This window comes from Ursus arctos, unplaced genomic scaffold (genome assembly GCF_023065955.2).
Source record: "Ursus arctos isolate Adak ecotype North America unplaced genomic scaffold, UrsArc2.0 scaffold_14, whole genome shotgun sequence".
NCBI lineage: Eukaryota > Metazoa > Chordata > Mammalia > Carnivora > Ursidae > Ursus > Ursus arctos.
In genome coordinates, this window is record NW_026622808.1 from 46235934 (window position 1) to 46258742 (window position 22809).

General features: G+C 39.0%; 1 long non-coding RNA gene across 1 annotated transcript in view; it reads right to left on the reverse strand.

The window, feature by feature from the left end:
• The window catches only part of LOC123001176 (uncharacterized), a 391628-nt gene extending 369057 nt beyond the window's left edge, over positions 1-22571 (reverse strand). The window contains exons 1-2 of the long non-coding RNA XR_006409805.3: positions 22308-22571; positions 17355-17520 (exon numbers count right to left, since the gene is read on the reverse strand). This is a non-coding gene — a long non-coding RNA (uncharacterized LOC123001176). The remainder of the gene's footprint in view (positions 1-17354; positions 17521-22307) is intronic.
• Positions 22572-22809: the final 238 nt, after the last annotated feature.

Below are 22809 nucleotides of genomic sequence, written 5' to 3' on the forward strand. Positions count from 1 at the left end.
ATTAAAAAGAGAACTACTCTACAATCCAGCAATGGTACTACTAGGTATTTACCCAAAGGATACAAAAATACAGATTCGGAGGGATACATGCACCCTGATATTTATAGCAGTATTATCAGTGATAGCCAAATTATGGAAAGAGCCCAAATCTCCATCGACTGATGAATGGACAAAGAAGATGTGAGATATATATATATGACGGACTATTAGTTGGCCATAAAAAAGAATGGAATCTTGCCATTTTCAATGATGTAGTTGGAGCTAGAGTGTATTATGCTAGGTGAAATGAGTCAGACAGAGAAAGACAAATACCATATGATCTCACCCATATGTGGAATTTAAGAAAGAACATAGATGAGCATATGGGAAGGGGGAAAAGAAAAAAAGGAGAGAGGGAAATAAGCCATAAGTGATATTTAACAATAGAGAACAAACTGAGGGTTGACGGAAGGAGGTGGGTAGGGGATGGGTTAGATGGGTGATGGTATTAAAAGTGGGCACTTGTTATGATGAGCACTGGTTGTTGCATGTAAGTGATGAATCACCAAATTCTACTCCAGAAACCAATATCGCACTGTATGTCAACTAAAATTTTAAATTTCAAAAAATGCAACAGAAAGCTATCAGGGAGATTTCAGCAGAAGAGTTGCTTATTTTAGGGTAGTGGGACTATGGAAGATAGTTTCCCCTTTGGTATTTTGATTTTTTAAAATCTCTAATAATGAGCAAGTACTACTTATGTGATTTAAAAAATTAACAGTTTCCTTTAAAAAGAAAGAAATACACTAAACCATGTATCTAATAGGCTCTTTTTTAGAGAAGAGGTCAGTGATCTGAACAGGATTAACATCACCAAGAAAGCAAACCAACAATGTTGAAATGGGAGAGGGCTGAACACAGCACCTTTGGCTCAACACATCAATCAAGAGATTTAGCTCAGCGGACGCAGAGACTAGGCTCTAGACACTTAAACATAAAGTTCTCAGAGATTAATATCTTATAGATGTCAGAGAAACAAGCAGGAAAGAAACTTAGAGACCTAAATGGTTTTCAAACACTGTTAAGAAAAAGGCTTTTTTTTCCTTCTTCAAATGCAATATGAACATAAAATAAGTAAAAGATTACTTGCAGTTTGAACAGGATGGGAAATGCAGTAGGGAAACCCCAAATGTGATGACTTGATCTCCTTTATTTCCTAAGGTTAATCCTTCCCCAGGACCTCAAGGCCAGGGCTCCTCAGAACAGCTCGAAATGTACCCACCTCGACTGAACATTGAAGAAATTGCAGCCCACAGAGGGAAAGCTGAGCTTTTAGTGCTAGAAAGGATTTGCATGAGTTTGGGGGTTAGTATAGAGCAGGGATGAGACCCAGGCACATGTTCTGCATTTGTTCTGGTTTCCTTCACCCAAAAAAAATGGATAAAAGAGCAATTGCCAGAAATCAGGTATTCAAGGCAAAGAACTGGAGTGATAGCCAGAGGAGGGTATCTCTTTATGGACCTCCTTACCTCACTTCCCAGGAGCCAGTCAAGTCTGCAGGAAGTCACACTCCACCCTCCAAAGGATCTCCCAAACAGCTCTGTAGTTGGCTTTGGGTTCCGACTCACAGAGGGTAAACAACAACAACAACAACAACAACAACAAAAGGGGATCTTACTGGCTTATTTATGAGGGAAGGCTAAGGTCAGTTGTTCCTGGCATGGCTAGATCTCAAAGGACTCTTTCTCACCATCTCTTGGCTGTTTTCCTCTGAACTGCTTCCTAGAGAGGGCAGATTCTCTCCACCACCATGGCCACTGACATTTAAGTTTCCTGACATCCAAGATTCTGAAGACATGTGCAACTCTCACCTGATAATTCCAGCAGAAGTTCTCAGAAAGGCTTGATTTGGACAGGTGCCCAAACATCCCTGAAATAATCATTGTAATCTGGAGAAACTGGGTTTTTGGATTGGCCTACCCTGAGTCTTGCAGCCACTCCAGGAGTCTCAAAGTAGAATCCTCCCCATCTAAGGGAAGGGGAGAAAGACTGGGAATTAAAGGTTGGTCATCCTACATGGACACTTGGACTGCTTTTCTCTAAGAAAAGAGACAGGAATGCTTGGCCAGCAAATACAAGATATAACCTTGACATTTCGTGTCTGTACCAAGTCATTTCCTACATGCTGAAAGTGGGGCTATTTATGTCAAAGGGCACTCTTAGAGATACACAGGATACTACTTTTCTGTTTGTTGTTGTAAAAAGTCATATATTGCATGCAATCCTAATTGAATCAGGCCCCAACAAAACTAGGTTGTGTCAACTACAACTGAAGTGAAATGAAATCAACTGAATTGGGAGATTTCTATGATTTACCTGCAGTCAGATTGGTCCCAAACCATTTATGAAAATGCAAATTGTAAAGCTATGCTGACATTTATTCCTTGTCTCTATGACAGGTAACTATAGAAAGAAAGAGTATTCAAATGCATATTATTAGATTTATTACATACACCTTTAGGATAAATAAAACCACTCAAAGCTTCCAAACATGACATGAATTTTTAACACCAAATTTTAAGGATTTTTTACAAGGACCACAGTGGAAAATTGTGTGCATATATGTAATTATAATAAAATTTATGGTTAATTTTTTAAAAACTATCATCTTTCGGCGTACAGAAGTATACTTAGCATCTGCCTTTGCCTTCCCCGGACCACTGGCACAAGGAATAAGGTCAAATGCATATTTCAGAGCTTAGACATTTCAAGTGTTCTACTCCTTGGGTTTCCAAAATAGCTCTCAGATTTCTTCAAAGGTTTATTCACAAAACAGAGCGAAAATGTAATGAGAAAAGGCTGAAAGAAAAGCTCTAACCCAGAGACATCAGGTGGCTTTTGAGAAGCACTTTAATGACAAAGCTGAAATCGACATCTGTTAGCACCTTTCATAATGCCCCCTGGAAAATGCACTGAATCCATTTAACTCTTGGCATCCAGCAAGAAGGGATCCTCCAGGTCCAGCAACTATTAGATGCTCTCAACATAAGCCATGGAGTGGCTGTGATGAGAGAAAAACAAAACAAAATGAGGTAAAATGAAACTCACTTCTCTTCTCTTTGCTTGTCCTGCCCTGGAGGGAAAGATGACGAAATCTACACGGGCTAAATCGCTGCACAAGCGAACTGTGGGTAAGGGCCTTAGGTCAACCCAGGACAGGAGAATGACATCTGTTAATGTTTGGGGATGGTAACATTCCCCCGGGACCTTTAGAAACAATGCCAGCTTTGAAATAGTGCTGGTCACTTCCCTTCCCCTTCTCCCCATATAAACAATATCTTTCAAACTTTAATAATAGGAACCAAACCTCATGCCACACTTAACATGGCAATATAGCCATTGAATGACTTTGCTGAGGAGGGACCATTTTTTAAAGCAAAAAAGTTTCTCTACCAAGCCAGTGGAACACAGCAATTTAAAAAATACATATGGTAAGTAAATTCAAGTATTGGATGGCTTGAGGAATAAAATTTTATCTTCCTAAATCCAGTTTGGCAGAATCTTTATTCTCACTTGGATTACTCCTATAGAGAGCAATCCAAGTACATCCAAAAGTATGTAAATAACGTTTCTTTTACCCACAGTAAAACACATGGCTGTGAGTATCTCTGTGGGAGAATGAGCTCTGAGGGAATATTGTGGAACACTGAGTTTTGAGCCTTTCCCTCAAGGCCTCTAGTCCTGCTCTTTTAGCTCACATTTTTTAAGGGCCTAATACATGCCAGACACTGGGAGTATAAAGATGAGCAAAAGTTCACCAGCAGGGAAGTCAAGGAGATGAACACATAAAGAAGTGATTACCATCCACGTGACTGTTTAAAGCAATGACCAGCAAAGAAAGGGAGGGTAACTTAGCCAGGCAAACAAGCATTATTAGGGAAGTTTCGCTGGCTAGCTAACTTTGATCTTTGAGTGTTAAGTAAGAACTCACTAGGTGGAAAGTGGTGTTGAGTGAGAGGGGCAGAACGAAGAGTGGGGAGTATATTCTAGACTAGAGGACTACAGAAGACCAGTGGGATCTCATCTCAAATCCTAACTCGGATTTATTGGGGGTGGCTGCTCAGAGTGTGGCAGGGAAGAAGACTGAAGCTGTATGGCAGACATTATTTAAGTCCCACTCTATAATCGACCCCCCAATCCACTCAGTCTGCCCCCACCTTGAGTTCACCTGTGGCCTTGGTGGACTGTTCTTTTATAGGCTGACAGCCTCCCATTTCAACCACCTGTAGCTTTCTACTTCTCTGAGGATTTTCTGATTCTTTAAAAGGCCAGGGGCAAGGCAGCCAGGAAGTATTGAGGATTTAATGCCCACCTGGCCCTCTTCATCCAATGACGAATGGGAGTTGGTGTAAAGATATGCAAGCTTCCCCCATCCCTTTGTGACACAATTCTCAGGTACAAACTAAACAATCTGCAAAGTGTCTCTGATGGGACTGAGTCCAATTGCCCACATTTACATACCCTTTAAGGACCTACCTGCCTTCCTTCACTCATTTTCCTTACTCCCTCCCTGAAGCTTGCTAGGATCACCTTTCAAACATTATGCATCAGTTATCTATTGCTTTGTAACAAATTACCCCCAAATTCAGCATTCCAAAACAACAATAAACACTGATTATCTCTTGTAGCTCCTAGAAGTCAGGAAATTAGGAGAAGCTTAGCTGGGTGGTTCTGGCTCCAGGCCTCTCATGAGGTCTTAATCAACTGAAGACATGACTGGGGCTGGAGGACCTACTTCTAAGAGGGTTTACTCAGATGGCTACCAAGTTAGTGCTAAGGGTTAGGGGGAGGCCTCATCATATAGAACTCTCCATAGGGTTGCTTGAGAGTTCTCATGACATGGCAGCTGGCTGCCCCCAGAGGGAGGAATCCAAGAGACAGCAAGGCAGTCATTACAATGTCTTTTATGACAGCCTTGGAAGTCACACACTTTTTCTATACTTCATTTCTGTGGTATTGTACTAGTCAAACAGGCCAGTCTTAGGCAATATGGGATGGAACTACAGAAGGGCATGGATACACAAGGGAAGCTAGGATCATTGGGAGACATCCTGGAGGCTGGCTATCATACTTTATATTGTGGTTTAAGAATAAAGTTCATCCTGACCCATTAGTGATGTCTGCATCGAATGGGACATGGAAATGTTATCATGCATTCACGTATACATGGGGATATGTCACCCTAAAATTCCTGGATTTAATCTCTGGAACTTTCAGAGATTAATTCAATTAATTTGAATTAGTTCAAGTCCGACCAAAGTCTGAAAAGGCACTCCCATTTTGGATGTATTTGTTCCAAAATTGGCCAACCTCATTTTCCTACTAATCTAATTCTTCCTTCTGGGATTCATGTTGCTGAGCAGATCTGGGACAATACCATTCTATGTCATTTAGAAATATTTTCAAACCTTTCAGTTGTTTACAACAATGCTGGACTACTTTGGTCACCAACACAGGTTCAAAATTCTAAAGACAGCATCCTTTCCTGATTAAAACCCTTCAGAGTGTAGGAATAGAAGGTACATTTCTCAATCTCATAAAAGCCATCTATGAAAAGCCTACTGCAAATATTATTCTCAATGGGGAAAAGCTGGAAGCCTTTCCCTTAAGATCAGGAGCTCAACAAGGATGCCCACTCTCGCCACTATTATTCAACATAGTACTAGAAGTCCTTGCAACAGCAATCAGACGACAAAAAGGGATCAAAGGTATTCAAATCGGCAAAGAAGAAGTCAAAATGTCTCTCTTCGCAGATGACATGATACTCTATATGGAAAACCCAAAAGAAGCCACTCCCAAACTATTAGAAGTTATAGAGCAATTCAGTAACGTGGCGGGATACAAAATCAATGCTCAGAAATCAGTTGCATTTCTATACACGAATAACGAGACCAAAGAAAGAGAAATTAGGGAATCCATCCCATTTACAATAGCACCAAAAACCATACGTTACCTTGGAATTAACTTAACCAGAGACGTAAAGGACCTATATTCTAGAAACTATAAATCACTCTTGAAAGACATTGAGGAAGACATAAAAAGATGGAAAGCTATTGCATGCTCATGGATCGGAAGAATTAACATAGTTAAAATGTCCATGCTACCCAGAGCAATCTACACTTTCAATGCTATCCCGATCAAAATACCGAGGACATTTTTCAAAGAACTGGAACAAACAGTCCTTAAATTTGTATGGAAACAGAAAAGGCCGCAAATCTCCAAGGAACTGTGGAAAAGGAAAAACAAAGCTGGGGGCATCACAATGCCGGATTTCGAGCTGTACTACAAAGCTGTGATCACAAAGACAGCATGGTACTGGCACAAAAACAGACACATAGACCAATGGAACAGAATAGAGAGCCCAGAAATGGACCCTCGGCTCTTTGGGCAACTAATATTTGATAAAGCAGGAAAAAACATCCGGTGGAAAAAAGACAGTCTCTTCAATAAATGGTGCTGGGAAAATTGGACAGCTACATGCAAGAGAATGAAACTTGACCACTATCTCACACCATACACAAAAATAAACTCCAAATGGATGAAAGACCTCGATGTGAGACAGGAATCCATCAAAATTCTAGAGGAGAACATAGGCAACAACCTCTACGACATCGGCCAAAGCAACCTTTTTCATGACACATCCCCAAAGGCAAGAGAAACAAAAGATAAAATGAATTTATGGGACTTCATCAAGATTAAAAGTTTCTGCACAGCCAAGGAAACAGTCAGAAAAACTAAGAGGCAGCCCACGGAATGGGAGAATATATTTGCAAATGACACTACAGATAAAAGACTGGTATCCAAGATCTACAAAGAACTTCTCAAACTCAATACACGAGAAACAAATAAACAAATCATAAAATGGGCAGAAGATATGAACAGACACTTTTCCAATGAAGACATACAAATGGCTAACAGACACATGAAAAAATGTTCAAAATCATTAGCCATCAGGGAAATTCAAATCAAAACCACACTGAGATACCACCTTACACCAGTTAGAATGGCAAAAATAGACAAGGCAAGAAACAACGATTGTTGGAGAGGATGTGGAGAAAGGGGATCCCTCCTACATTGTTGGTGGGAATGCAAGTTGGTACAGCCACTCTGGAAAACAGTGTGGAGGTCCCTTAAAAAGTTAAAAATTGAGCTACCCTATGATCCAGCCATTGCACTACTGGGTGTTTACCCTAAAGATACAGACGTAGTGAAGAGAAGGGCCATATGCACCCCAATGTTCATAGCAGCAATGTCCACAATAGCTAAATCGTGGGAGGAGCTGAGATACCCTTCAACAGATGACTGGATTAAGAAGTTGTGGTCCATATATACAATGGAATATTACTCAGCTATCAGAAAGAACGAGTTCTCAACATTTGCTACAACATGGACGGCATTGGAGGAGATAATGCTAAGTGAAATAAGTCAAGCAGAGAAAGACAACTATCATATGATTTCTCTCATCTATGGAACATAAGAACTAGGATGATCACTAGGGGAAGAAAGGGATAAAGAAAGGGGGGGTAATCAGAAGGGGGAATGAAACATGAGAGACTATGGACTATGAGAAACAAACTGAGGGCCTCAGAGGGGAGGGGGGTGGGGGAATGGGATAGACCGGTGATGGGTAGTAAGGAGGGCACGTATTGCATGGTGCACTGGTGTTATACACAACTAATGAATCATCGAGCCTTACATCGGAAACCGGGGATGTACTGTATGGTGACTAACATAATATAATAAAAAATCATTAAAAAAAATTCTAAAGACATTGTTCCCTCTAATTTGTAATTTATATGCATTATTTAGCAAAAACCAGCCACCAGGAAAAAGCAACAGGAAATCTAAATTACCCTTCAATATTACCATATTCATATCCATATGGGAATTCCACAGTATAAATCAGATCTAAACAAGTTTTGCCCCCGAATTCCTTAAAATGTAAAAAATGATATAGATTATTCAGTTTGCAGATGACAGTTCAAAGCCTTCCTCTTTGTCCTCTTGTGACAAACTTAATATAAATATGTCTAAAGTAGAATAATTGTCAAACAGCAAGAGAGGTTCACTGGGAGGAAGAGTTATACTTGATCTATGTTTCAACCTCTCCCTGAAATAACTTGTCAACCCACAGCATAAACAATATCCTTAGTATGCTCCCATGGAATATTTAAATTGCAATCCTATTTCACAATTACATTTACTCAGGTGTACCTCCTTGGTTATATCAAGATCATATGAGCATGTAAGACTTAAGTCAGCAGAGGGCAAAATATAAATATTTATACATATGAACACCTAAAAAATAAAGTCTCAAAACTCAAACTGTTAAAATTTCTTCCATGCACCCTCTTTTTAATGACGCAGCTGGTTATTTCTAACAGCATTTAAAAACATCCCAGCAGGATATTATCTATTTGTAATACATTCTTGTACATCCCTAGGGTTGGGAACAAAATATTAATTTTGGAATGTTAGAATAAAATGTGAACATTAAATAAACAAAGATATTTACCTGGAAAGAAATAAACAAACCAACAAAAAATACAAAGGAGCAGTTCAGGTCTAAAGTCATCCTCATTGCCAAAAGCTCAACTGCTTTGTTGATTATCATTTTTTATTATGATACTAGGTAGAGGAGTCTGAGTTTTTCTTTTTCAAGGAGATGCCAATCTCTTTTTAATCATTCTCCAATTTAAGGGTAAAAGAACCTACTTAAACTCTGAGAGGTATAGGCTTTATGTAGGATGCCAGGAAGACAGATTTTAATTAATTTAATCACAGTGAAATCTCAACATCTAAAATAATTACCAGTACCTAGCCAAGAAACTATTATCTGTTGAAGGTAATCAGTAAAAGGGAGCCAGGCTGGTCAGTGAAGAATCTAACAAAAGCCTTTTTATTGTTGCTGATCAAGAACAAAATCATCAGGAGTGGATTATTCTGCCTCAACTTCCCTTTCTCTCTCTGCCAACCCAAGTTCAGTGTAAAATGACCAAAACAACTTGGATGTATTTGTGGGTGAATCCCATCTCCATATGGTGCCTGTGAAGAAGTCTGTTTTATTTATCTAGTTTATAACACTGAAATGTGATGATTACATTTTGTTTAATATATGTTTGCTGTGTTGCAAAATACTTTGGCTCTCTTAAAAATATAAGTTAGACACAACTGGGTTCTGCTGAGTCATTCATACACATAAGCCCTGAGAGCATTAATTGAAAACAGCTGGGGAGTGACTTTTTTAAAATAACAGCTTTATTGAGATATAATTCACAAACGATAAAATTTGTCCTTTGAAAACATACAACTCAGTGTTTTTTGTATATTCACAAAGTTGTGCAACCATCACCACTGCCTAATTCCAGAACATTTTCATCACTACCAAAAGAATCCCCATATATTAAACACGAAAAGTCACTCCCTACCTCCTCTTCCACCTTGCCCCTACAATAATCTACCTTATAGCTCTATAAATCTGTCTATGGACAATTCATATAAGTGGAATGCTACAATATGTGGCCTTTTGGATGGACTTCTTTCACTTAGCATAACGTTTTGAGGTTCATCCATGTTGTAGCATATACTGGTATGCACTCTTTTTTTACACCTGAATAATATTCCATTGTATACATATACCAAGTTCTTACGTATATAGAAAACCTAAAAACTCCATCAAGGGGCGCCTGCGTGGCTTAGTCATTAAGCATCTGCCTTCAGCTCAGGGCGTGATCCCAGCATTCTGGGATGGAGCCCCACATCAGGCTCCTCCACTGGGAGCCTGCTTCTTCCTCTCCCACTACCCCTGCCTGTGTTCCCCCTCTCGCTGGCTATCTCCCTCGCTGTCAAATAAATAAATAAAATCTTAAAAAAAAAAAAAACTCCATCAAAAAAACTATTAGAATAAATGATTTCAATAAAGCCACAAGATACAAAATTAACATACAGAAATAATTTGTGTTTCTATCTACTAATAACGAGCTATCAGAAAGAAAAATTTTAAAAATAATCTTATTTATAATTGTATAAAAGGAATAAAATTATAAAATTCATAGTAATAAACTTAACCAAAGAGGTAAAAAGACCTATAATCTGAAAACTATAAGACACTGATTAAAAAAATTAAAAATAACACAAATAAATGGAAAGATAATACCATGCTCAAAGACTAGAAGAATTAATATTATTAAAATGTCCAGACTACCCAAAGCAATCTACAGATTTAATGCTAACCTCATCAAAACACCAATGGCATGGGTGCCTGAGTGGCCCAGTTGGGTAAGCATCTGACTCTTGATTTTGGCTCAGGTCATGATCTCAGGGTTGTGAGAACAAGCCCTGTGTTGGGCTCCGCACTTAGTGGGAAGTCTGCTTCTCTCTCTCTCTCTCCTCTGTCCCTCCCCCTGTTTATACTCTAAATATATACATACATATATACAATCTTAATGACATCAAGAACAATAAAAAAAATGACATTTTTCACAGAAAACAACCTTAAAATTTGTATGGAACCACAAAAAAACCCAAGTAGCCAAAGTAATCTTGAGAAAGAAGAAAAGGGTTGGTATTGTGCTCCCTGATTTCAAACTATTCTACAAAGCTATAGTAATCAAAACAGTATGATTCTGTCACACACACACACACACGCACGCACACACACACACACACACACACACACAAAAGAGACACAAAGTTCAACAGAATAGAATAGAGAACCCAGAGATAAATCCCAGGCTTACATAGTCAATTAATCTACAACAAAGGAGGCAAGAATATACCACAGGGAAAAGACAGTCTCTTCAATAAATAGTATTAGAAAAACTAGACCACTGCATGCAAAAGAATGAAAATGTACCACTATCTTACACCAATTTGAAAATAAATTCAAAATGGATTAAAGACTTGAATGTAAGAACTGAAACCACAAAACTCGCAGGAAAAAAAAACATAATAAGCTCTTTGACATTGATCTTAGCATTATTTTTTGGACCTCTCTCCCCAGGCAAGGGCAACAAAAGTTAAACAGGTGAGATTACATCAAACTGAAAAGCTTCTGCACAGTGAAGAAACCCATCAATGAAATGAAAAGGCAACCTACTGAATGGAAGAAGATATTTGCAAATAATATGTTTAATAAGAGGTTAAAATCCAAAACATATAAAGAACTTATACAATTTAATATCAAAAAGACCAACCAGACTAAAGAATGGGCAGAGGATTTGAAGAGACATTTTTCCAAAGAAGATACACACACGGACAACAAGCACATGAAAAGGTGCTCAACATCACGAATCATTGGAGGAAATGCATATCAAAACTACAATGAGGTAACTATTTCATCATACCTGTCAGAATGGTGATGATCAAAAAGAGGAGAGATGACAATTGTTAGTGAAGAAGTGGAGAAAAGGGAACACTCATATACTATTGGTAGGAATGTACATTGGTGCAGCCACCATGGAAAACAGTAATGGAGGTTCCTCAAAAATAAAAATAAAAATAGAACTACCAGATGAGCTAGCTATTCCACTTGTGGTTTTTTATCCAGAGAAAATAAAAACATCAATTCGAAGAGCTATATGCACCCCTACGTTCATTGCAACATTATTTATAATAGCCAAGATATGGAAACAACCCAAGTGTACACTGATAAATGAATAAAGAAGTGGTATCTATATATAATAGAATATTACTCAGTCATAAAAAGAATGAAATCTTGCTGTTTGCATCATGGATGGACCCAGAGGATATTATACAAAGTGAAATAAGTCAGAAAAAGACAAATACTGTATGATTGCACTTATAAGTGGAATCTAAAAAATAAAACGGATGAACAAGTGAAACAAGACAGAAATAGACTCATAGACACAGGAAACAAACTCTTGGTTACCACAAGGAGGAGGGTTTCAGGGGCGGGGGGGATGGGGCAGGCAAAATAGGTGAAGGGAATTAAGAGGTACAAACTCCTAGAGGTAACAAGCATAGAGAATACAGTAAAAAATAACGTAATAACTTTGTATGTTGACAAATAGTAGCTAGACTTATTGCTGGGATCATTTCATAGTGTATAAAAGTATCAAATGACCATGATATACACCAGAAACTAGTAGGATATTATATATTAACTATACTTCAATTTTTAAAAAAATGAATCAGGGACAATTCTTGCCTGTGACCAACTGTTAGTTGGTCAGGGTCAGGAAACTGTTAGTTTCCTTCTGACCCAAAGTCTTTACAGATTTAAAAAAAAAAAAAAAAGGTAAGAAAGAAAGAAAATAAGATCCTTTTTTGTTCAGGCTTTACTGTGCCAAACTCCTAGAGATAAGTCATAATTTTTCTGAATAAATCATGATAATTCTTGTCCCCTTTGCCAAATATTCTCTTTTCCAACCTCCATTGCAACTAGGAGTGGCAATGTGGCCCAGTTCTGGTAAATAAGACATAAGAGAACATCATTTGAGCTTGTGAAATTTTCTCCACTAAGGCAAGGAGACTGTTCTCCCACATATTCCCCTCCTTCCTGCGTAAGATGCTAGGGACACAGTACCTGAAACTGAGACAGCCATCTTGGGACCATGAGGCTACCAACACAAGGAAGATACATCAGTTCACTCAGAATGATGGAAAAATCTTGGGTGTTTAATACTATCATTGAACCACAGAATATTCTTTCAGAACGTTTTACTAAATAAATAATACACATTGTTATGATTTAAAACAAACAAGCTAACTTACAGACAGACCAAATAGTGGAAATTCTCTAGTGATCAATCTTTAGGGGAGCTCCAAAGCCGTTTCTCCCCTCCAGTGCCTGGCAAGCCTGTTGGTTTTCAAGGCTACTGAGTTCAGAAAGAGGGTAGAATTATGACAAGTTCTAAAATGCCATAAATCTTGCCAAGATTCAGCCATTTTTTTAAAAATAGACTCTTCCTAGATTGTTACAAGTTTTCGGTTAACTTCCAGAGATTCCCAAAAGTTGATTTTGACAGTTTTTTCCAGAGTTCTCATTTCTTTTATAGAACAGTGAATTTTCAGAGGTCCTTATTCCACCATTTCAGAAGCTGGACCAATGTCTTTTGGGGGGGGGGGCAGAGAGACTCCTAATCCAGAATTTTGAAAAGAATGATTAAAAGTCAGATTTGAGCCAGTTTCCTTGGGGGGAAAATATATTTAATAGCAGGTAGGCTAGTGGAGTAGTTGTCAATTCTAAAAAATAATAAGAAGAAAAATTAATATGTCAATTAACCTAATTATTGAAATTTTTCAAGTGGCAGAGCATACTCTTTGTACTGAACTTCTTTTCTGTTCACTTATTATTAATTCAGAACCAAACAGAATTGGAAATAATATTTCATTATACTAAGCATGCGTATCTTTATTTATATTTCTTCATGGCACTCACTGCTGAGAGTGAGGAAGGGAAATTCCTGATTTTTGTTACTTTTTCCATGCCCAAACGATGTGTCAACTGTGTGCTACCCAAATGAGGCGTGTTGTGGCAGCTACCAGAGATGAGACAACGTGCTGAGAAAATTAAACTCTTTCAGACTTGTCCTAAAAAACTTAACCCTTTATATGATAGCAACATCGCAGAGATTGTCCCCAAATCCACTGGAGGAGGGAAAAAAATCCTGTTGCTAATAGTGATACATACATTATTGCAGTCTGGATTTTATGGGGGTAAAGCATCTCTCTCTCTCTCTCTCTCTCTCTCTCTCTCTTTCTCTCTCTTTCTTTCTTTCTTTTCCTTCCTTCCTTCCTTCCTTCCTTCCTTCCTTCCTTCCTTTTAGGATAGCACTTGATATCCAACTTTCAAGGTTATGTGAAAACTAAACATTTGTAGGCTATTTGAATGTAATTATTATATTTAATAACATATTACATAGCAGCTGATGGCCTTAGGGAATCAACTGCTATCACTTCCAAAATTAGTTGGTGATGTTAGCAGAGAGAGGGTAGCAGAAGTTACTCCCCTTCAGATATCTCCAAAGAGCAACACTGTCTCCTTATAAATTTAGAGCCCAGGCACCCAAACCAACAGCTGCTTCGGTGCGGTGGAAGCAAAGTGAGATTCTCAGCTTAGATATCTATAAGCTTTGAGGCAGAATAAAGGTGTACTATGTTCCTTTCTTGATTCAGCTAATTGCTGAATGACATTTTAATAAGCACCTGAGATAGGATAAACCTGCTATTTATATTAAAATCAGCCCCAAGCTGCAGACAAGAATTGTGACTGGAGAATCCAACAGGAACGCCCCGATACCAAAGCTGGGCAAAATGAAAACATTCCCATCACTGTATATCTTTGAAGTCCATAAGCAAGGGATAAGAAAACTTTCTCCCCTTCCTATAAGAAGAATCAAATCCAAAGGCTGCAGCAAGAATAATTTCCTCACATGCTGTTAAAATCCTAATTAGAAATTTCAACTTGAAGATTCCAATAGTTCTTTGCTCTCGTTTTATCTCAACTAACATTTTAGGCGGTTGGTTTGTGATCTTCCAGAAAACCTTGTTTCAAGATAAGCCCTTTCATCTTTCAAATGGCTTTGGGGCATCTTTCTCAGTGCCAGGAACACAGCCATCCATTTCACAAATGAGGCCAAATGATGACATTACTTGGCCTTCTTTCACAAACATCATTCCTATCCACAGCAAAGCAGTGAATGTTGCAACGGCATCTGAGGCTTACAAACTGTCTCTGTAAATCTCTACACACAAGGAAATCAATAGATGTTTTTAGAAACTCCGAGTTCCCCTATATACTAATAAGCTGAACACAATGAGGAAAAGAATGTGTTGGAGGATTCTGCTTCTTTGATGAATCTTATTATGGTCCCTTGGTCTTTGGGTTTTTTTGTTGTTTTTTTTTAATTCCAAGACTGAATCCTGGGAGAAGACAATACCCTCCAAAACAGGCAAGGCAGTCCTTAGCCAGGATGACCTTGAACAAATCACCTACACCTTATTTGCTTCCATTTCTTACATACAAATGGAATAATAATAGTACCCAACGCAAAGGACTGTACTGAGGCATAGGCTCATGTCAAGTGCCGACTCCTATGCCTGGCTCCCAATCAATGCCCAGTAATTGGTAGCTCTGACGATGACAAGAAGTAGATTGATGACAGGTAAGGAAGAGGATACTGATGACTAGCTGACGTTGACATTTAGCTCAAAAACTGCCTATTCTGTTGCTCGTCTCCTTTCACTCTCCCTTGCAATGTTTTCTTCCTCAGCACTCGAAGAGTTCAGATCCCCCAGAAAGAGAATCCATGGTTTAATCAGTCTAAATGTCACAACTGGAAGAAGACTGGAAGAAAACAATGAATAAATTACTCAACAGGGAGACTCCCGACACTGGAGCATCTGTGTGGAGGCACTTTTTGAGGGTAGCCAGAGAGGAAGGAAGGAAGGAGACCAAGTAAAAAGCAGAAGAAACAGCCCAATGGGGAGCCCGCCTGGATAGTTAGTCTTTGTGAAGCCGATTCATAGGTATTACTGCAATGAGCACCTCTGTCAGAAGATAGAGCCATAGAGACTTTCCCTAGTGTTGTGTGATTAGACTATGACACAAAGCAACACAAATGCAGTCCTCCCTTCCAAGCCGCCAGCCCTCCTCCTCTTAATTTTGCAGACTGATTACTCAATTTTAGTTTTTAGTTGATTAAGAAATTTCTTCCCTGTGCTAGGGTTAACCTATTTATTAGATGATAATACCACTTATCTGGAAAACTATGGAGAGGCATTTAATTCCAATGCATATAAGAAAGTACATTTATAGATACTGTGAAGAAAAGTAAGTTCTAAGCTTCTAAAATTTGAATTCCAAGGTTTTTCTGGTGGGGGCAAAGGTTTTTGTTTCTTTTTGATTTCAAAGATGTGGATATCAATGATTAAAATTATTTTTTTCTGATTAATGTAAGGAAGAGGAGTAATAAACGAGAGTAATCATACAGAAGTTGAAAGCCCAAAGACTTGGATTCAAATTCCATCTCTAGCTTGAATGAGCTGTGCTACGGTAAGAAAGTCATTTAATTTCTCCACGCTAGTTCTCTCACTTGTAAAATGAGAGTGCTTAATAACTTAATAACTTATTTTATTTTGTCCACGTGCATTTTAAAATCTTGATACATGCTTATCATTAAAAAAACACAAGAGTGTGTTAAGGTAACAGCCAAAGCCCTTGATAACTCATTACTGACAATTCTCACTACTCGGAGGTAACTACAATGAACGGTTCATATGCATTCATATATACAAGATAAAGACATATATTTGACCAAAAAAAATGATTCTACTATATGGACTAATATGCAGCTGCTTTTTTGTTCCTAGTAATATTTAATGAGTTCCATTTCAAGTGAGTCCAGTTAAATGTACTTTATCCTTTTTAAATCATATATAAATTACATTGTGATGGCTTATTGAACTTTTTATTCATTCAGAAATTAAGGTTGTTTCTATTTTTTGTTAGCAGATACAAATATGGCAACAATGAGCACTCTTGGACAAATATTTGTGTGCACTCAAGCTCATATGCCTGTTGATGATAGATATTTTAGAATGCTTTCCAAAAAATGATTTTTTTCTTCTTTCCTAAACCATCTTTTTTTGGTCTAAAAACATGTTGTAGAGAGCTTTAGCATGTGGATCTGAATGACCTCTTTCTCTCTCTTAAAGAAATAAAGATGCAAATATAATGACATTTTACTGAAAATCTGACAGAAAGCCTAAAGACAAGTTTTCAGACTGTGTTGTTTAATATCATCAATAATGGGATACAGTTTAACCTGTCAAGCCCCTCAGAATTTTAAAGAAATATTTGAGACTTGATGAATGAGAATAATAACAAAGTAATGGCATAGTGGAGGGGAAAGAGGAAATATTAATTACCTAAAGAAAACCATGCAGAGCTCAGCTGAGAAGACAAATCTCTTTTCTGACTGACGTACTGAGTGAAGAGAATAATTCAACTTCAAAGCCAGAACAAAAAATTCTCTACTCACCATAATTTAGGAGTAAAGATTGACAGTTTGCCACAATAGTTAATCTTCTGATTCGTGTTCAAGGCATTAACTCAACAGAATACCATCACTTATAGCATTGCCTAAAACTAATGAAATTTGCCATTGGTGATTTTACAACTTCCTGTGTTTAAGAATAAAGGTCCCTAAAAAAATGAGATGTTGTTTTAGCTGTTCATGCCCCTTTCAACTCAAATACTGCATATTACATCAAGTCAACAACATACAGTGATTAAAACCAGTAAAATTTACTACAAAGGAAATAGAAAATATGATAGATGGCATGTTTACCTGTTTCTGAAGGTGGAGTATCAAGTTGAAGAAGTGAAAGTCGGATAAGAATGGCATGACCACCATCTTGTTTTCTTCCAACACTGTGTTTATCCAACATCTATTTATCTTTCACATGATTTATTTTTGTTGGGAGCATCCATTTTCTTAGCAGGAGAAGCATTTCCTACATGTGAGGGAGGATTTTAAAATTAGTAAGTTATTGTTGCATCAAAATTTTTGGAAAGAAATAAGAAAAATACAGTGAGAAAATTACCAAACCCAAATCTTTGAATAAACACAACATATACTTTTTGTTTTTAATGGAACCTTCTTGAAAGGTGGTGAAGTGAGTCCAAGAACCATTCTTGCTGAACCAATTAGTCACCCCAGCTAGTGGGGTTTTTTTTCTCTGTAGCTGCATCACTGAGAAAGTTCTGAATGTGATCTATTCAAAAAGCCTAGGGCTGATAATTTCACAAAAATTACAACCTTTATGGGGTGAAATTATTTATATTAATGCACTCTGAAGAAAATCCTGAGTCGATAACAAGGCCATATAACAAGTAACTGAAATTGAAGTCTTTATAATTTCATAATATTCAATTCATGCTTTCTCAGTATTTTTATACTTGTGAAACAAAAGTATTCTACAGGTTTCTAACATTTTAAATGTTTCAGAACTGTTCCTGTTAGTGTGAAATTTCCAAAACAGAGAAACCTATAAATCTCACAGAAATGCTTATCTTAGACACTAATGTTCCACTTAGAAATATGTCTTTGGGGCGCCAAGATGGCTCAGTCGGCTAAGTGTCCAACTCTTGGTTTCAGCTCAGGTCATGATCTCAGGGTCATGAGATTGAGCCCTAAGGAGGGCTCTGCACTCAGCACAGAATCTGCTTGAGATTCTCTCTCTCTCTCTCTCTCCCTCTGCCCTGCCCCCCACTTGCACGTGTGCTCGCTCTTTCTCTCTCTCTCTAAAATATATAGGAGCACCTGGGTGGCTGGTTAATCGTCTAACTCTTGGTTTCAGCTCTGGTCATGATGTCAGGGTCATGGGATGGAGCCCTGCATGGGGCCACAGGGAACTGGCTGTTCCTTTCCTTCCCCCTCTACTCCCACCATTGGTGCTCACATGCTCTCTATCTCTCTCTCTAAAATAAATAAATAAAATCCATTTAAAAGAAATAAGTAAATAAATAAATAAAATCTTCAAAAAAACCCATGTCTTTAAAGGAGCTTGGATTCTATACAGTGCCTGCTTTCAAGACAACTCTCATCTGATGCTTTCTGTTGTTACCTTCCTGACTTCCATTCACTCATCTTTTGCATCCTCACTTTCCCTGTACCACTCTTTCCATAATCCCAACAGGATGGTGTCCATTATCTCCAAAGCTCCAGGAGCAGACAGGTGATTTAAGTCTGACCAATCACAGCATCATATCCCTGGGACCACAGTGATTCATTCAAGGATGAACAAAAGAGTTCAATCTAGGCTGCTAATAGCCCCTGAGCTCCAATGCTAGGACTCCATTTTGGAAGAGAGACTTTCTGTTTCCATAACCGTTGCTTTTAACTGATGCATACCTTCCCAAGCAAGCCTTTCCTTATTGTGCTTTTGGCTGCCTTCTCAATTTGCTAGGAGTTTTGGAAAATGAAATCATCTTCAAACTAGTCTAGTTCATTCATTTTTGGTTTTCTTTGCTTTGATCATTTCTACCCCCTTCGGGTTCTTTCTTTCTTTTTTTTCCCCCCCAATTTTACTCTGGCCAGCCCTCTCCAAGTCTTCACCTTTAGAACTACAGTATCCAGGAACCATCCAGAGAACAGAAATTTTTTTTTGCTTCAGAAGGATTAGTATCTAGGCACCATGCGGCATTCAGTTGGAGAGTTTCTTACATGTTCTTTACAAAAGCAACAAAACAACAAATAAAACAACTATAATCAAAAGGCAGCCAACCCAGCACTTCTTTTCTTTTTTCTTGAAGCTTGGCTTTACATTCTGCAAAACAAAGCAATTTACTGGTAAAGTGAAGCTCCTGTGTCAGTTACAACTCTTTCTCTTGCATGGGGATTAGAACTCAACTTGAACTGACTTAAATCAAAAAAAAAAGAGAGAGAGAGAGAGAAGCTATTGGCCTCTTTTTCAGAAATGCCCAGGACAGAGGTTGGCTTTGGGCACAACTAGACCTCAAGCACAAATAATATTATTAAGACCCACTGTCATTTCCACTATTTTTGGTATATGGTCAGAATACTCATGGTGACACTGAAAAATCAGGATTCAAGTACCCGTTGTAGATAGAAGAAGAGAAGGCATATGCAATTCATTCATTCATTCATTCATTCATTCATTCATCTATCCCTCTTTCTCTCCACACAGTTGTTTCCTGGTTACAAACACATGTTAGATCATGGCATCCCAGCAATGGAAGCTTCAGATCACAAGTCTAGGTGACTTTCCAACTCATCTCTCCAAAGTGAACTAATTCAATCACTATGCCTAATTGCAAAAACCCTAGAGAGAGGCTCACAGAGGGGCCTTCTGTGTCTACCCCTCATTCGGTCAGAGGAACTATGACAGCCACCTCTTCAGGGCTGTAAGGCAGAGGGCCTCAGAAAGCTGAAGGGCAAAAGAGAAAACCATAGACCTCTCAAGCAAAGCACAGCCCCCACCATAACACATCACACACCTCAAAGCCACAGAGCGTTTTGCTATTATGCCAACCTATTCTCCCATGTGGTTAGGGACGGAAATGAAGTTGGACAACTTTCTTCTTTCAGGCTAGTCGGAATTCCCACTTCCAGCCTCTCCCATGTGTTCCCAAAGTGCAAGCTTCCTCACAGCCCCCTGAAGCAGGTTCAGGAGATCTCCCAGAATACTCTAAACACAAATGAGTCCAGTAAAACCCTTGGCCAACTCCAGCTGATATTCTAACTAGTACCAGATATACCAGATACAGATATGAGTTCATATCTGGACTCCATCATTATTAGCAAGTTGTCCTGGGCAAGTCACTCAACTTATCTTTGCCACATTTTCTGTGACTGTACAATGTAACCTTCATGGTTTTGTGGTCCCTCCTCTATAGTATCCTGCAATGATTTCCACAGTGGGCCTGTTTGGTGGCATTCTCTTACATGTAAACTCCTGTTAATGCTCTAAATTTTCTACTATCAAGTACAATTCAAATTATTACATGTCAAAAAAAAGTCAAAAGAGCATCAGTGTGGAAATACAAATCTGAGTTCTCAACCCAGCTCTGACCCCAGTCATTGTGTCACCTTGAGAAGCCACTAAACTTGGGCCCCTGGGTTGTACCTATAAAATGAGGGAATTAGAGTAATTGTCTAGATGTTTCCTTCCAGCATTATTCTAATAATACTCCTTAAGTGTAACAACTATTTTAAGACTGGATGTGAGGCAATTTAAATGTTACCGTCATGGAAAAATTAAGATGTCTTTGTTAAATAAAGGAAGTACCAGGATGCTGTCAAATATGGAATTCTCTTGTATACATGTGGCTGCAGAAAAAAAATTTAAGACAGCAACTTCTTAGCAACGCTTCCGATAAGCTCTCTGAGGTACTATCCTGAGAGAATATCTTTCCTCATTAAGATGTCCAGGCCCAGCACAATGGAAGAGAACATGCAGAACATTTTCTTTTGTTATATGTTGATGTCTTTTGTGGGTTGGTATTTTTTTCTTCTTGATTCCACTTACTGATTAACCACTAATTGTTTCTTTGGCCTAGGAGTAAGCCCCATTTGTGATTTATAATACGAATTCCAAAGCGATCTTCATTTTGTTGGAGGCAGAGAAATTGGCTTGCTGTATCTTATGGCCTTTTGGGTTCTAGAGGAGGCTTAACCTTCTTATTATGTCTGAGCAAGGAACCAAGCAGTCCCTGAGCTGCCACAACCATATATTCATGGTACACCAGGAAATATGCTTTTGTTCAAGAATCATTTTCAAGTCACTGCCCAGGCCTTTCCAGAGAAAGCAAATGCCATTCTGTCATTATTTTCTCTCTGACCTGTGCTCAAGCACAAATACGTTTCCCCACAGCATCAAACGCTCTTCTACGGAGACTCCATCCTCAAACCATCCCATCAAAATAACGAACACAGGATATCTAACTTCAAAGCAGAGCTACTTTTGAGTATGTGCCCTATTTTGTGAGCCTAATCACATCTTCTATATAAAAGGCAAGAAACCAATCAGAAACACAAAATTCATAGATGGGTACAAATGAGCACAATATCTGACACTCTAGCGAAATAAGGAGGGTAGGAAAACCATTTGTTGAGCACCGACTACTGGTTGAGCTTTAAACACATCCTCAGATTAAATCCAAATAAGAACTTTGGCTGGGAGGTCGCATAGGACTCTCTTTTTCCTTTTTGCCTTTTTACAGGATTACAAAGCAATCTGCCCCAGGCTGCTTAGAAAGTAAGTAGCTGAGCTGTGATCTGAACCCAGATCCGTCTCACTTCAAAGCCTGTACTTTTTTTTCCTTACCCCCAAAATGCCCAGTACCATTTGATATAATTGGGAGAACATGGGCCTCGTTTCCTAATTTAGATTCACACTGATGCATATTACATGAAGTTTCCTATATAATGACCAGTGCTTCTTTCTATAACATTTCCAGAATGCCCCAGAAAGTGAAATTGTTCTGCAAAAGAAACTCTGAGAGGCTATTTTAATATCTTGCTTACTTGAAAAGGCAGATTACACTCTGCATTCAAAACAAAATAGCTCCCCCTACAGGTTTTGCGCCGTCTCCATCCTCCCCTTCGGCAAAGGAGGGGGGAACCCACAGGTCAGATAGAAGGCTGGGCTGAGCGACTGCTCCTTATTAATGGCAATAATTATCAGTCCCTCTGTTTAGAGGGGATTAGTGGGTACGACTCAGGATGAGAAAACGTCCCTTTCGCATTTTCCTCAGTTTCAGCAGAATAAATCTATACCTGCTAGGAGTCTCGGGCTGATTCTGCGGGGCTCCAGGCTGGAGTGAAAGTGTGCTTTCTGGAGGCCGAATTCCCTCCTTACTTGCAGTGCGGAGCTGGCAAAGGCATTCTGTCAGCCTTCCAAGCCCTGAGATTCCTCTGTGACATCACGAGTCCCGGCTTTGCCCAGCACCCGCTGCCTCCCCGGGACTGTTTGGACCGGCGCACACTTGTGCGTCAGCGTCACCCCTGGACGCAGCCCTCGCGTGCGTTCCCGTGGGGCTGCAGCGCCCGGAACACCAGCGATGACGCAAGCCTGACGGGAACTTCTCGGGACTGTCGTGGGTGCTCAGAGGGCCTGGGAACGTCACGAATGTGCCGTGGCCTAATGTCATGTGCTGTCATCATTATGTCTTCCAACGACAGCTGTCTCCACCGCTCTCCCGTCTGATTCCCTCTCCTAGAGCATTTCCTGGGAATATGGGGGGGGGGGGGCGATGGTGGAGACAGGGGGGGACCCTTC